The following is a 15,470-nucleotide window of genomic DNA, read 5'->3' on the forward strand; positions in this document are numbered from 1 at the left end:
AAGATCTATGTGTCGGACATAGATCTCCCCGAGAATCTGCCTCCAGAGCATATCTTAGCAGTGTGAGACATGTAATGACTAATACTTTGCTCTCATAATCACACACAGCTCTACAGTGAGATCAGAACTAACACAGTACAGCAGAAATTAACTTCGTCTTATTACAAACACATTTGCAACAGCAGATATCCTCCTCTCATAGTGCTGGCAGGTTTGCGGTAGATCTGTGTCTGATTATGACCAACATAGTACAGCAGAGTTGAACCTTGTCTCATTACAAACAGAACAAATACATTTGAAGCTGTCCTATAACAATGCTCAGCTCTGCTGTACTGCCCTTCCCCATAACTCTGACTGTATGTGAGATGGAAGCTGTGTTTGTAATGACACAAAGTACCAGGTTAGTTCTCATCTCTATACAGCTATGTGTGATTATTAGAGCAAAGTGTCAATCACTACATGTCTCCCCCTATCATTTAAAATAAGCTCTAGAGGCAGATTCTCTGGGAGATCTACGTACGGCCCATAGATCTTAACAGCTCATTTCCTTAATAGGAAAAACATGGAATAAGACTTCAGACTGCATATATCAATGTATCACTTTTTTTCAGCTTTTTATGACCTACATGCCCATATAGATGACTTAGGGAGGGTTGATCCCACTGACAGATTCCCTCTAGATAATATTCTAGTTGCTTGTAGTGACCACTAGAGGAAGCTCACTGTATACTCATTTTTCAGTGAGTGCAATGGATAAATAGTATGCAATAAGCTTCCTCTAGTGGTGGTTTCAGGTAGCCAAAAAAATTATCTTTTGACTCTATATAGGGGATTTGGAGCTTTGTATCAGAACAAAAAAAGAGGCAATTTGGATGAAAAAAATATTTATGATTTTTTTAAGGGGTTATCAATATAACACAAAAATCCCAATTTATTTTCATCATCCTCATTTTCCTTAAAAAAATGGTTGTTTGTGGGGGAAAGTATACAGCCTTTTTCATAGATGTATGCTGTGTTATAGTTACACTAATTCTAATTTTGATTTTTTTGTGTGTGTTTTTTATACCATTTTTGCTCAGCAATGTACAGCGCCACAGAATATGATGGCACTATATTATTATTGATGATATATATTGTTGTTTCTGGCACTTTGTAGCCATTTTTGTTACCAATGACGTAGGTTAAAATAGAAATTAAAGTTGCCATACGGCGCAATTTAGGTGCAATAGCGGCGATGTGGCCATGAAAGGACAAGGTTTAATCCGGAGTTGTTACAGTGGAAGGAAAATTATTTAATAAAACAAAAAGGGAGGAAAAAGTCGCCATCAAAGATAATAAATGACAGCCAACAGCTTGGAAAGGGGAGGAAAAAAAAAAAATACAAGAGGCAACAAAAAATACAAAAAGAGGTGGGAGGAGAACGAGACCTCCAGAAAATAAACAGGGTATACAGTTTCAAAGGCTGCAGACACAGACATCTCATTGTTCAAGCCAATTATCAGTGGAAAATAATAACACCAGATGGATTCGGAGTCAGTGACTTTTCATATTCACTTCAACAGATGATGAAATGCGAGATCTAGCTGAAAAAAAAGGCAAAACATCTTTCGGTAAAGAACTCTATCCTCCAGATGGGGACCTTCCAAGGCAGCTGATTATCCTCTTAAACACAGACTTTACTCAACGTCTCAAGGACTTATCAGATATACCGTTATTAGATGTCTATGTTATATTTAATAAAATAAAAGAGAAAATAAAAAATAATTAATATAAAAATTATAAAATGTAAACACAAAAAAATAAAAAAACACGTTACTTTTTTTAAAAAAATTTTACACTTTTTTTTTAAATAATTACAGCTAAAAAAGTGGGGAAAAAAGTAGAGTGATTGAAGTTTAAAGAAATAGTATATAACATTATTACTAGTAGTGACAGTATTATTATTAATAATAAACCAATAGTAAAATAAAATAAAAAATAATAAAAATAATAAAATAATATCACATTATTAGTAACAGTGGCACTATTATTATTGTTATTGCTAATAACATTGAATCAATAGTAAAATAAAAAATAATAAAATTATATTATTGGCAGTAGCAGTAGTATGCTTTTTATTATTATTATTATTATAATTTTTCCTGATAACATTAAACCAATAGTAAAATAAAAATACATAATGCAAAATATAAAGTAAAGTAAATTTGAAGCCTAGAGCTTGATTACTTTTGGAGACCCTCAAGTATCCTTATACAGTAACAAATCTATATGAAGATGACCAACCAAAATCATGTTAAAAAAAATGTCTTCCAGTGCAGAGACCCTTGGTATGAAAAAAAATTCCAGAAATTTTAGATATATGATGTAATTGAAAGTCGGTCCCCAAAAAAACCTGGAGAGTTGGTCTTTTGGAAAGTTTTTATTGCATGCAATAATTCTAGTAAAATTGTGATGTCCAAAATAGAGTCTTTTTTGGACAAATTCTAATCTAGGACATTCTGCCAAGATAATCGTCAAAATTACATTTATAATAATCTCCCCAAAAAAGGAAACAATTATTTAAAAAAAAAACTATTAGGTTTAATTATAATCAAATGGTCAATTATTTATTTATTCATTTTTTTATCTTAGATTTTTTTTTCAAACTGCATAAAAATTCTAGGTATTTTTCAGTCATTTTTCTCTCTATTTTATCTGTTTATTGTGGTTTGCAATGTTAAAGGGGATGAGCAGAATGTTAAAAAATAGTCTGAGAGCAGGAAACGTTATATTCAATCCTGCTGGTACCAACAAATACTGCAGCAATCACATCATGTACATCTTAATCACATGAACGCTGCAGCCAATCACTAGTCTCATGAGGCTATTAATTGGCTGCAGCAGTCACATGAATGATGGAAATTATGTCATTGTTGCAGTACCGGCAGGGACCACTAGAGCAACGGGAGGGTTGAATGGGTAAATACTCATTATTTTGTTACTTTTACACATTTTTCCTGTTCTCAGCCCATTTTTTAAAGACACCAGAAACCACGTTATTATTTATGATGACTCCCGGTGGTGAAGGTCGTTACACAATAACTATATTGACTTACAAATAAGTTTTGTTACAGGAACAGAGGAAATCGCATTCTGGGAAATGAAATATTCTGCTAAATGTGAAAAACAACACAATTCACAAAATGTGGGTGATGTTGACATTTGACTTAATTGCTGATCACTAACATATAATGAACCGCCTACACGGACACAAATATTTCCCACTCGCGCTCGATACCACAAACGCAGAGCTTTCAATCTAATGAATCAGGTTTATGATAAGTGTCAGAATTTCTGAGTTTGGCCGGAAAAAATAGCAAAAAAAAAAAAATTTAGATCACCCCCCCAAAAAAAGTCACAAAGGAAAATGATGAAATGTTAACACCTTACCAGAAGAGGTAGAAAATGTTTGTGTGGCGGAAAAATAAAGAGCAGATAATAGGTCACATAAGTCATAACTATCTGTACGAATGTCTAAAAAGCTCAAGGGCACGAACAGTCTGCAGGGATCCCAAGAATAAAAAATTAGAGATAGATACAGTCATGGCTGAAAGTGTTGGCACCCTTGAAATTGTTCCAGAAAGTAAGTATTTCTCTCAGAAAATTATTTCAATTACATGTGTTTTGTTATACAAAAGTTTATTTCCTTTGTGTGTATCGGAACAACACAAAAAAAAACTAAGAAAGGAAGGAAAATTTTACATCATTTCACGCAAAACCCCAAAAATGGGCTGGACAAAATTGTTGGCACCTTTCCAAAATTGTGGGTAAACAACTCTGTTTCAAGCATGTGATGCTCGTTCAAACCCACCTGTGGCAAGTAACAGGTGTGGGCAATTTGAAAATCACACCTAAACCAAGATAAAAAGGGGAGAAGTTGACTCAATCGTTGCATTATGTGTGCAACACTAAGCTTGGAGAACAGAAAGAGGAGAAACGAACTGTCTGAGGACTTGAGAACCAAAATTGTTGAAAAACATCAACAATCTCAAGGTTAAAAGTCCATCTCTAGAGACCTTGATGTTCCTTTGTCCACGGTACGCAGCATAGTCAAGAAGTTTACAACCCATGGCACTGTAATCTCCCTGGACGTGGATGGCAGAGAAAAATTGATGAAAGGTTACAACACAGGATAGTCTGAATGGTGGATAAGCAGCCCCAATCAAGTTCCAAAGAAATTCAAGCCGCCCTGCAGGCTCAGGATGCATCAGCGTTAGCACGAACTATCCATCCACATTTGAATTAAATGAAACACTATGGCATAAAGGTTTATGGAAAAGCAATTCATTCTACTGGTTACTGAAAACGGAATGAGGTCTACAAAGAAAAGAACACAGTACCTACAGTCTAATATGGTGGAGGTTCAAAGATGTTTTGGGATTATTTTTGCTTCCTCTGGCTCTGGGGGCATTGACTATGTGAAAGGCATAGGAAGCCTTTTGCAGGTGTTTTTCGTTAATTAATCTAATTTACTGAGATAATGACTTTTGGGTTTTCATTGGCTGTAAGCCATAATCATCAACATTAACATGAAATAAACACGTGAAATAGATCACTATGTTTGTAATTACTAATATATATGAGTTTCACTTTTTGTATTGAAGAACTGAAATGAATTAACTTTTTATGATATTCTAATTTTGATAGAAACACTTGTAGATAGATAATAGATATATAGATAATAGATTTGTGTGCCAAGTGCTTTAATTTTAGAAGTATCATCTATATGGCAATACGGCAGTTTATATTACATACACTAAATAATTATAAAGATATAAAAAATAAAGATAGAAATATAGATCACAAATATTTTATATCTAGAGCAAGAAAATCACAATCAGTTTATCATCCACGTTATCATCAAACATAAAAAAAGTATAACCCAGTCACGACTCTGTCGAAGACAATTCCCCCAACTCGTCCCCACCCCAGCAGACACATCCTACACAAGTGCCACAAAACCCATCTAGTATCACTTTTGCTTCCTGCTTCACACATTTCAAAACAAGTTCTTTACATGCAGAGAATTGGTTTTACATATTATATGTGAGAGGTGAAATGTAAGAAGAATTAAATGTGTATTTTTGCATGTTGGGAGACTGAGTCACTAGTTTACATATTATTTTGGTGGGAACTACTTGGAAACCACAAAAAGTTGTGACATTGGTACACACCTTCCCATAATTAGTCACGGTGCCAAATCTCTACGTAGAGAGACAGAAGTCTAAATTGTTAAAAAAAAAAAAAAGAAGTTATCAAAAAAATTATGCCAACTTTTTTTCATAGGGAAAGTTAGGATAAGGATTCTAAACATGGACCCATAATGTGACCCAAAGGATCAGTGATTGTACAGATCGGCCAATTCAGCTCCGGATATCCTCATCTAGTCTTAAAACTAGAAAAAGGGTCGGTGATTTAATAAAAGCCCTTATTAAAAAAAAAAATCTCAAAGGGATCAATAATCATTCACAGCATAAAAATCCCCAAACTATTCATTCTCACAAAATGTGAGAAAAGTTTTGCAAAAACAATAAATCCTTTTTTTTTTTTTTTTTTTTAGAAAAAGTTGTCGGCGTTGGAAGGTGACACAAGGTAAAATAAATATTACATTATGGGATTGCTGAAAACGAAGAAAATGTTTACAACGTTGAGTGGGTGTTCTGGAAATTCAGCTTGTTTCGAGATTTATGGTCAATTGATATACTCCTATGTAATTAAAGGGTGTGTAGAATTATGCATCCCTATGATTATTGCTCCAATGCACTGGGAATAAAAAAAAAAATTAGGCAACTTTGTCTTATTTAAAAAAATCCAGTTTTGCATACGTTTTGAGATTGTCACAAACTTTGGTTTTCCCAGTTTTGCTGCTTCAGTGTTTTTAGATCTTTTCATTCAATGATTCTATGATTACAATAGACCCAATGGACTCAATATTTACAGTGTTGACCCTTATTTTTTCAAGGCTTTTGCCCTTCGCTCTGACAGCTGGATATCAGATTCTGTTCCAAATCCTGACCGAAAACTACTCATTTTTGCCTAATTAATGCTAAGACTTTATCACAATTTCTGGGATTGAGGAGGTTCCTAGATATGAACCCAAAATGTCAATATTTTGCTCACCGAGCCACTTAGTTATCACTTTTGCCCTGTGACATTGTCTTCATCACTCTGGAAAATGCATTGCTCATCACCAAATTGCTGTTGAATAGTTAGGAGAAGTTGCTCTTCGAGGATGTTAATATCACATTCTTTATTCATGGCAGTGTTCTTAAGCAAAAATGTGAGTGAGCCCCCTCCATGGATGAACAGCTCCCCAATCATAAATGGTCTCGGGATGCTTTATTGTTGGCATACATGGCAGTGCTCACCTTTTCTTCTGTTTGACTTACCTGGTGAGGTGAATCCTCCAAGCCCAAGGTCCAGGAGGGCACATGGGCAGGAGGGACACCCCGGAGGCAGGAAGCAAGGGTACTGGTGACTGCAAGCATACCAGAGACATCTTGGAGATCGCAGACAGGTAGAAGAGGCACTGGAAGCCACAGGCAGACAGGAGGCATACTAGAGACCGCAGACAGGTAGCAGAGACACTGGAAGCAGCAGGCAGATAGGACACGTACTGGAGACCGTAGAAAAGTAGCAGAGGCACTGGAAACCATAGGCAGACAGGAGACATCTGGAAGACCGCAGACAGGTAGCAGAGATACTGGAGGCTGCAGGTAAACAGGAGACATCCTGGAGACTGCAGACAGGAGGCAGATACACTGGAAGCCGCAGGCAGACAGGACTCAGGAACACTAAAGTCTTAAAACCAAGACATAGTTGTGTGTCTTGATGAGCCTTATATAGGCCCAGGCAGATGATAACATGGGATCATGGGATGAGCCTGAGCTATGTGCAAAGTCTGACATCGAACACAACAGACTTTAGCGGACAGGGGTGAGTGATCGGGACAGGTTTGTGACCTTTTCTAGATGTCCTAGTCTAAGGGGGTCTTCATCAGAGGAGATAACTCTAGCCCCTCCACCCCCCATCCTCTGTAGTCCAATTGATGTACTTTCTGCAGAATGTCAGTTTGTCTTTGATATTTTTCTTGGAGAAAAGTGGCTTCCTTGCTGCTCTTCTTGACAGGCAAGTCTGTACCTTTGGGTTCATGGGTGGGGGCTTTTCATCCATGGAGGGGGCGTGCTCACGATTCTGCCTAAAAACACTGCCATGAATAAAGAATGGGGTCAAAATCTCCTCCAAGAGCAACTTCTCCCAACCATCAAGGAGCAATGTGGTGATGTTGATGCTTTTTGCGGCACGATGTAGACCATATCACAAGGCAAAAGTGATAACTAAGTGGCACGATGAACAGAACATTTACATTTTAGATATACAGCCAAGAAACTCAACAGATCTCAATACCATTGAGAACCTGTGGTCAATCCTCAAAAAGTGACAAAAAAACACAACTCCAAGCTCTGATGAGACAAGAATGGGCAGTCATCATTCTGGATCTGACTCAGAAGCTGATATCCAGCTGCCAGGGCGAAGGGGAGAAGTCTTGAAAAATAAGGAGAAATACTGAGGGGTTTTTCATAACCTTGATATATTTATTAATAAAAGTTTAAACATTGTTTATATGCTGATAATTGTACTTCAGCAACCAAAGAAACATCCGAAAAGATCTAAAAACACCGAAGCAGCGAACTGTGAAAACCAAACTTTGTGTCAGGCTGAAAACTCTTGGCCAGGACCGTACAGCTCCTTTTGTAGCGCTGTGCGTGGCTCCATGGTTACAGACTACCAGTGTAGTCAGATCCTGCAATCATGTGCCACTTCCCCTTTTCTAAGTCCAGCAGGTTAGTACTTTTTATCAACAGCGTAAAACTATAAAAAAATTGAATATCTAATAATAACAAAATGACACTAACGAACATAAAAATACCAAATTGCAAGACTTTTGTAAGTTCCTCCCATTTCGCCAAGGAAAAAGTCGAAACTGTAACTGATTTTGCAAACAATTTTCCCTTTTATTTGGACCTGTTCTAGAAACAATCTAGCAACAACAAAAAAAGTAGATGTTTGCACAAAGTTTTGGCTAAGGTACCCAACTTGGGATACATATTTCTTTAGATCTCGTCAACTGCGGGAACTGGCGGGCCATTTTTATTTGCTACATCCCCGAACCGTGCTCTCGTTACTGAACTTTATTTATACAGATCCGACGAACAAACATTCAAGAGAAACAGGTGTGATTTTACATGATAGTTACAATGTTGCTTCTTCCCCACAACATGTTTATATGCATGGTGCACCGGAGTGAACGGATGTCTACTCTTTGCAACAGCGGTCAAGCATACTTGATTACATCTGACGTGGGGGGAGGGGGGATCTAACTGCAGGAAGGTTTTTCTACAGCGCAAAGTAAATCATGGACATTCAGGAGACTTGATGCATGGCTAATCAAACTAATGTTTGTTTTATTAAATGCTTCTCTTGAAGATATTGAAAAAAGTAGCCGGCCACATCCTATGAGTCACATGAGAAAGGAGCAAGTGTAACAATATGCAAGGTAAAACACATCAACAAGAGACTTCAGTAGTGTTCCGATATACAAAATCTACAAAAAAATAAACCCTAATAAATTATAAGGAAATGTTATCCTGGAATTTGTAAATAAAAGCTCCCTCCCTTGTTCACAAACATTGATTTCTCTATCTATAAGGCAGCTGGATGCAACAGGCACCCTCACCGACTGCACCAGTTTAGTGCAGCGCTAAGCCCCATCCCTTGATTTAACAGTTCACTTTAATAAAATGCCGTTCTACTTTAAAGGGATGCCTAGTTTAGAAAACTCACTACCAAGCACCCCATTAGGGAATTCTGAGTTGAAGAGCAGTTACATTGACGTCTCTTGCTCCGGAGGACCAGTCCTGTCCTGCATTGCCATTTATTGAAATGGGCACCGTGTAATGCTAAATCTCACCTGCAAAGGAGTTGCAGGCCAGCCGGACACATTGCCAGGTGTCCATGACTCCATGCTAGGGGACAGCTTATTGTTTAGGGATCATAGGAACAAATAGAGGTAGTCCAATGTGGACAACCCCATTACGTTGGTCAAAAAGCAGCCAATTAAGGTGCAGAAGGTGCAGAAAGACTAAAGATCAGTAGTAATTTGTAAAACATTTCCATTCCCACAGTTCTTTTCCTATAAGATGTTAGTTGGATGAATTTCATCCAGACCCCAAACTCTCTCATCTGTGGGTGTCCTCACTCTATGTAGCAGATTTTCGAGGGTAAGAAGGAGCAAGGCATTCGTAGTTGCTGAGCAGCACCATCACAGGAGAATTTAAGTATTACATTGTTCCAATGGAAGGCAATGTGCAGTCTACATCCCACAATGGCACGCTAAGTCCTCCAGAGAAACTCTGAAAAAATGCAACATAAAGCCTCGCGTACCCATTATGATAAACGATCGTTCGGACGTCACCTTCTCCCAAGCCCCACATACATAAGAATGTTTAGCTTAGTCAATAGTCTGTATTCTCTGAGAGCCTCTGTCCCCATCAGACTTTTCCCCCAGTTTATTTCCCAGAGACCAAATTAATCAACCATTGGAAATCCCATGGGATGGACCCTTCTCTCTGTGTTGGCATCGGCCGGTTTGACAGACTTTACTCTCATGTGCATGGGGGTCGTAAGGACATCGTGGAGAATGATTTTTCCAAGATTTTTGCACTTCTTTAATAACGGAAACAAAGAAAACACAGTGTGTGTCAAGTGTCACGGTTGCTACAAGAGATGGCACCGCATCAAATGCCATCTGTTCCCCAAGATCCTAGATGTTGGAAAAATAAAGACTAAAGACTCCATACCAACTTCTATTGGGATCTAAGTTTATTATACTTACAAAGCATCCAAGTATCAAAGCAGATCAGAAAGTAATAGAGCTATAGAGTTATACCAAAAGGTGTTTAAAGAAAAAATCAAAAAGTTTTCTGATCAAAACTTATAAACAGTAGAGAACATGACACATTCGCCTACTTTTATGAAATAAAAAAATTACAAAACGAATAAGTTGGAAAAAAAAAAAACTTTCAATAACAACGAGCCAAGACACTTTAAAATAAAATACTTTATATATGACCGAAACCGGCTTAATCAATAGCGGAAAAGCCATCACTGCTGGAAAACTATGACGTCTTTTGCGAGTCCTGGATTCTATAAGATTCCCTTTGATTATCTGTATTTAAGTTCTGACCTAGTTCTGTTTCTTGGACTTTTTGTTTTAATTCACAGGACTCTGCGAAACGGATTTTTTTTTTCTTCTTTTTTAGGTACAATCTGTTCTTTGTAGTCGATTTCTGCCTCAGCTAATGGGTGAGGATCCCTTGTACTAACTCAAAATTTCCTAATAGTTTTTCTTATAAAATGGGTTTTCAAAACCAGTCAACTCCTTGAAGGAATAAATTGACCAATGACACGTACAAAGATATAATGGGTGCACAGTCTTAGATATAAGATGAGTGTCATCTTATATCTAAGAGACCGAAAAGACTCAACATATAGCAAAACAAAAAAAAAAAATCTGTAATTCTGCCTGGAAATGTGAGTCACAAAAAAATAGGTACGAGAAACCAGCAACATTTTTGTTTCTTTTTTCCCACCATTAATTAGTCCTCCAAAATAAACAATGTCTCCCCAACTTCCACACAGTCCTGCAGGGAAAAATGGCAAAGCTAGATTTATGCTTTGTTATTAGAGGGATGATCACACAGCAGGTTTCAGGAGACAGATAATGTTTTAAGAATTTCTACCTAGAATTGATACAGGAAAGAAATATATCTTGGTACCGTGTTAGCCAGTAGATAGAAAAATATTTAGAATTGAGAGTCCTCAGTGGTTGATACCTTTTAATGGCTAACTGAAAAGATGGTAACAAATTGCAAGCTTTCGAGACTACATACGTCTCTTCATCAGGCAAAGACTAAAACAAATTCTGAAGAATCACATATTTATGCACAACATAGTATAGGAAAAAGAATGGATCTACCTGTGGCAATACATTTCTGTCTCCCCGATCATAACATTATGGACATGAAATTACTTGTATTAAAAAGGTAACTTCAAATCGCAGAAAGACAGGAGAGTCTGGGAATATAAACTGATGACGACCTTTGACACTCTAAATGCAGGAATGAATGTGTCACACGGATTTATGTCTTTTTACATTAACTAAGGAACTTGCCCATCAGACCATGTGGGGTCATCACAACAGAGACCCTAATCACAGGACAATAAAACAATCCTTATCTAAGAATTGGCCCAATATTTATGGACATAACTGTTTATCACCCATGGTAATTCTGCTTCATGTCACCTGGCTTATCCATGGTTTTTTTCCCCTTTTTTTTTTTTCTATACTATGTTGTGCATAAATATGTGATTCTTCAGAATTTGTTTTAGTCTTTGCCTGATGAAGAGACGTATGTAGTCTCGAAAGCTTGCAATTTGTTACCATCTTTTCAGTTAGCCATTAAAAGGTATCAACCACTGAGGACTCTCAATTCTAAATATGTTTCTACCTAGAATTGGTCATGGGGCGTATGTTAATAGCTGGAAACTAGTATGAGAAATGTTATCAAGAGTGTATTTTACAGGATTTATTTTTTTAATTAAAAAAAATGAGCTAAAATTGTCAATTTTATTTTTTACGGTCACAAAATTTGGTACCGTAATGCAAAGGGAGTATACAAGGTACTATATACCAAAAATGTCAATTGGAACCCTTGGAATTGTTGGCTTTTACCATTAGCTACATTCAATTTGTGATCAGTGGTGCCCAATGCCTATTTTCCCCACCAACTACACATCCTTTGTAGAAAAGAGGGCTGCTGAAAGTGAAAACCACTCTAAAGCCGCCCATAAACATTAAATGGCTGTCAGAAAATGACGCTTCGACCAACGGTTTGGCCAACAGCCATCTCAGCCGACTTTTGGATACACAGCTACATGGAATGCTTCGGCAGCATATACACCTTTACCGTGAACCCTTTCCAAGTTTCCTCTACTTATAGGCAAAATGTATGTCCCTTTCTGCCTGAAGTCTCAGAGGAGACAAATGAGCCACCAAAGAATTGAACAAGTCACCAATTTTCTAAGTAAGTTTATTTCTAAAGGTGCTATTGACATGACATTTTTACCAGGTGTTGGTCACAACCCATATAATCCACACAGGCAAAGAAATCAAACAATAGATGTCCATAAATTAAGTTATGTGCATTAATGAGAAATGACACAGGGACAAAGTATTGAACATATCAAAAAAGAGAGGCGCAAAAAAGTCACGGAAAGTCCTGACACCAGTTGAAATCTATCAGTAATTAGAAAGTAATCCTGCCACTCAGTGAAAATTATTAGCTGGTTCAACTGATAGCCTATAAAAACGTGTCTCTCTACCAAGGTGCCACACAAGAAGCATCTCATGAAGGGTAAAACCAGTGAGCTGTCTCAAGATCTTTGCAACCTTATTATTGTATAACATACTGATGGTATTCGTTACAGAAGAATTTCACTGTAAGGGCCATAATCCGGAAGTCGAAAGAACATTATTTCACCATAAACCAGCCATGACCAGGTGCTCCCCACAAGACTTCAGCCTGAGGAGTGAAAAGAATTATCAAAAGAGTTGTCCAAGAGCCAATGATCACCTGTGGAGAGCTACAGAAAGACCTGGAATCAGCAGACAGAATTGTTTCAAAGAAAACTATAAGTAATGGCCAGTATGTACCCTCACCACGCAAGACTCCATTCTGGAACAAAAAGCATGTTCAAGCGCATTTACAGTTTGATCAACAACATTTAGACAAGCCTGTGAAATACTGGGACCATATAGTCTGGTCAGATGAGACAAAAATTTATCTTTTTGGATGCCATAATACACACCATGTTTGGAGGTCAAAAGGCACTGCATATCACTCCAAAAACGCCATTCCATCAGTGAAGATTGGAGGTGGGAACATCATGGTGTGGGGCTGTTTTTCAGTATACGGCACTGGCAAACTTCTTATGTGTTCTTTCATCCTTCCTTCAATTATATGAAGAGATATTCTTGATAAAAATCTGCTGCCTTCTACCAGTATGATGAAGATTAAACGAGGGTTGACATTTCAGCAAGGCAATGATCCAAAAACACACAGCCAAGGAAACTCTCAATTAGTTTTAAAGAAAGAAAATAAAACGTCAAGAAGGGCCCAGACAATCACTGGACCTGAATCCAATAGAAAATTTATGGAAGAAACTAAAGCTCAGAGTTCAAAGAGCCCATGGGACCTTCAGGAGTGTTTGTGTGGAAGAATGTGCCAAAATCACACCTGAGCAATGCCTGCGACTACTTTCTCAATATAGGAGGCGTCTTGAAGCTTCATCACCAACAAAGGATTTTGTACAAAGTATTAAATACATTTCAGTAATCATGTTCAATACTTTTTCCCTGTGTAATTTGTCATTATTACACAAAACTTAATTATGGACATCTATAGTTTGATTGCTTTGCCTGTGTGGATTAGATGAGTTGTTACTGACATCTGGTGAAAATTGAATTTCAATAGCACCTTCAGAAATAGATTTACTTAGAAAATTGGTGAAGTGTTCAATACTTATTTCACCCTGCGTATGCCTTTGCCATGATGCTTTTTGTTCCACATTAAAAAGGCAACCTCTGAAAAAAAAAAAGAAGCAAGGAGGACACTTTTTTGCAACTTTCTGATGTTGCTAGCACCGTAGGATCATAACAGAAGGATCCGCTAACTCTTTGACGTCTATATTTTCTGAAAACCCTTGTCCAGTTCTGCACCTGTGCATCTTGAAACTCATTAACAAGAAAAGAAGCTCCACATACACAATAGTGTTTGTCCAGCATTTGTCTCTCCTGACACTTCAGTACAGAGGAGTGCGCTTGTGTCCTGTATGAAAAAGTCGTTGCCAAACTCCTCTAGCGGCGGCTTATCGTTTGGAGAACAAAAGGATCGGCAGTCAAAAATTGGACATGCCGGATCCTTATCATCTGTCATTGATAAGTCGGGAGGTCACTATGCACATTATAGTAGAAACTAAAAAGTTCATATGCAATTTTGAGTTTTTCAATGACTGCAATGAAGTCTTCTTCCTAGACAATGGTGATGAAGGTGATGGAACATAGAGAATGAGATCAGTCGATCAGTCACAGGGGTATCTAAATACGTTTTAGGTTGAGGTTTAAGTTTGACTTCCTTCCCCAGTTCCATGTCTACACATACAACAGAAACTGCTTGCTGCAGCTGAGACCTTCTCCCTTTGCTCTATAGACAATGGAGACTAAGCGAAGCTCCATCCCAAACTTTTCAATGTTAAAGAAAACTATGAGATAAGCAGGAAAAAGGCCCCATTTATAAAGAGAAACATTTGGTGATCTCCTAATCACAAGTGTAGTAAAAAAAAATCCCAATGATCCACTGTTGAGCTGAAGGCAGCCACTAATTTTTCCTGCAGTGACCCAAACAGGAAAGGTGTGGTATTACAGTCTACCCTTCAAATAAATAGGCATTAATGTGCTACATGCTCGCACTGAGAACTCCAGACAATGAGCCTTACATTGCCATGGTTCTCTGTTCTGGCTCATAGATGATATTCATGTGCTCTTTTTGGACACCTCAAGTTTTCTAAGTAGGCACATGAATATTAGCTGAGGTGTAAAGAATTTGAGGTTTAAGAGTTCAGGATTGCAAGATCTTCTACCCAAAAACTGAGAAGTTCCTTTCTTTATCGAGCTCCTCTTTAAGAACAAGAAAGGACGGCTTCCCAGCGTGTTCATTACAATATCTGGCACTTGCAATTTTCTCTGGAACACCTTGAACCAAATTTATAAACCCCGAAAACTATAGTGTTAGTCACAGTCAATCTGAGAAATTGTAAAACCACAAATTCTTCAAAAATTCAATAAAAAAAAAAAGGTTGGGTGGGCAAACACCTTGGCAAAAAAAACCTTCTTGATTCATGCAAAGACTAATTATTATTATACATTAAGCAACATAGGTTCTATCAGCTTTTGTGAGAGTTTCAATATGTTACATGTTATTAATCATTGTGGCAGAAATAAGAACTCGGCTTGGCAAAATACAAAAAAACAACTTTGCATAAGACTTTTTGGTCCAGGAACAGAGGGGCATTCCCCCCCCCCCCCCCTTCCCGATGATGCTTTTCGGTATGACCTCTGTTTTCTCTGTTTCGCTCATCTGCTGATTTGGAAGAATAATGCCGAACATGAGTGACCGACTTATCGAAAGGCAGGCTTCTAGTTTATAACAACACTGAGTGATTACAATAAGGGTTAAAAAAAAAAAGACAAAAACATCTTAAAAATGTTTAACACTTAAAGGGGAGTTATTAAGTTAAAAGTTATCCCCTGT

General features: G+C 37.5%; 1 protein-coding gene and 1 long non-coding RNA gene across 11 annotated transcripts in view; one reads left to right on the forward strand and one right to left on the reverse strand.

Annotated features, from left to right (window-relative positions):
- FOXP1 (forkhead box P1) overlaps positions 1-15,470 on the reverse strand; it is a 734,927-nt gene that overhangs the window by 470,125 nt on the left and 249,332 nt on the right. The gene's annotated exons all lie outside the window — the stretch shown is intronic.
- The window catches only part of LOC143787454 (uncharacterized), a 65,023-nt gene that overhangs the window by 8,097 nt on the left and 41,456 nt on the right, over positions 1-15,470 (forward strand). The window contains exon 2 of the long non-coding RNA XR_013218374.1: positions 5,600-5,631. This is a non-coding gene — a long non-coding RNA (uncharacterized LOC143787454). The remainder of the gene's footprint in view (positions 1-5,599; positions 5,632-15,470) is intronic.

Source organism: Ranitomeya variabilis, chromosome 8 (assembly GCF_051348905.1).
Source record: "Ranitomeya variabilis isolate aRanVar5 chromosome 8, aRanVar5.hap1, whole genome shotgun sequence".
Classification (NCBI taxonomy): Eukaryota; Metazoa; Chordata; class Amphibia; order Anura; family Dendrobatidae; genus Ranitomeya; species Ranitomeya variabilis.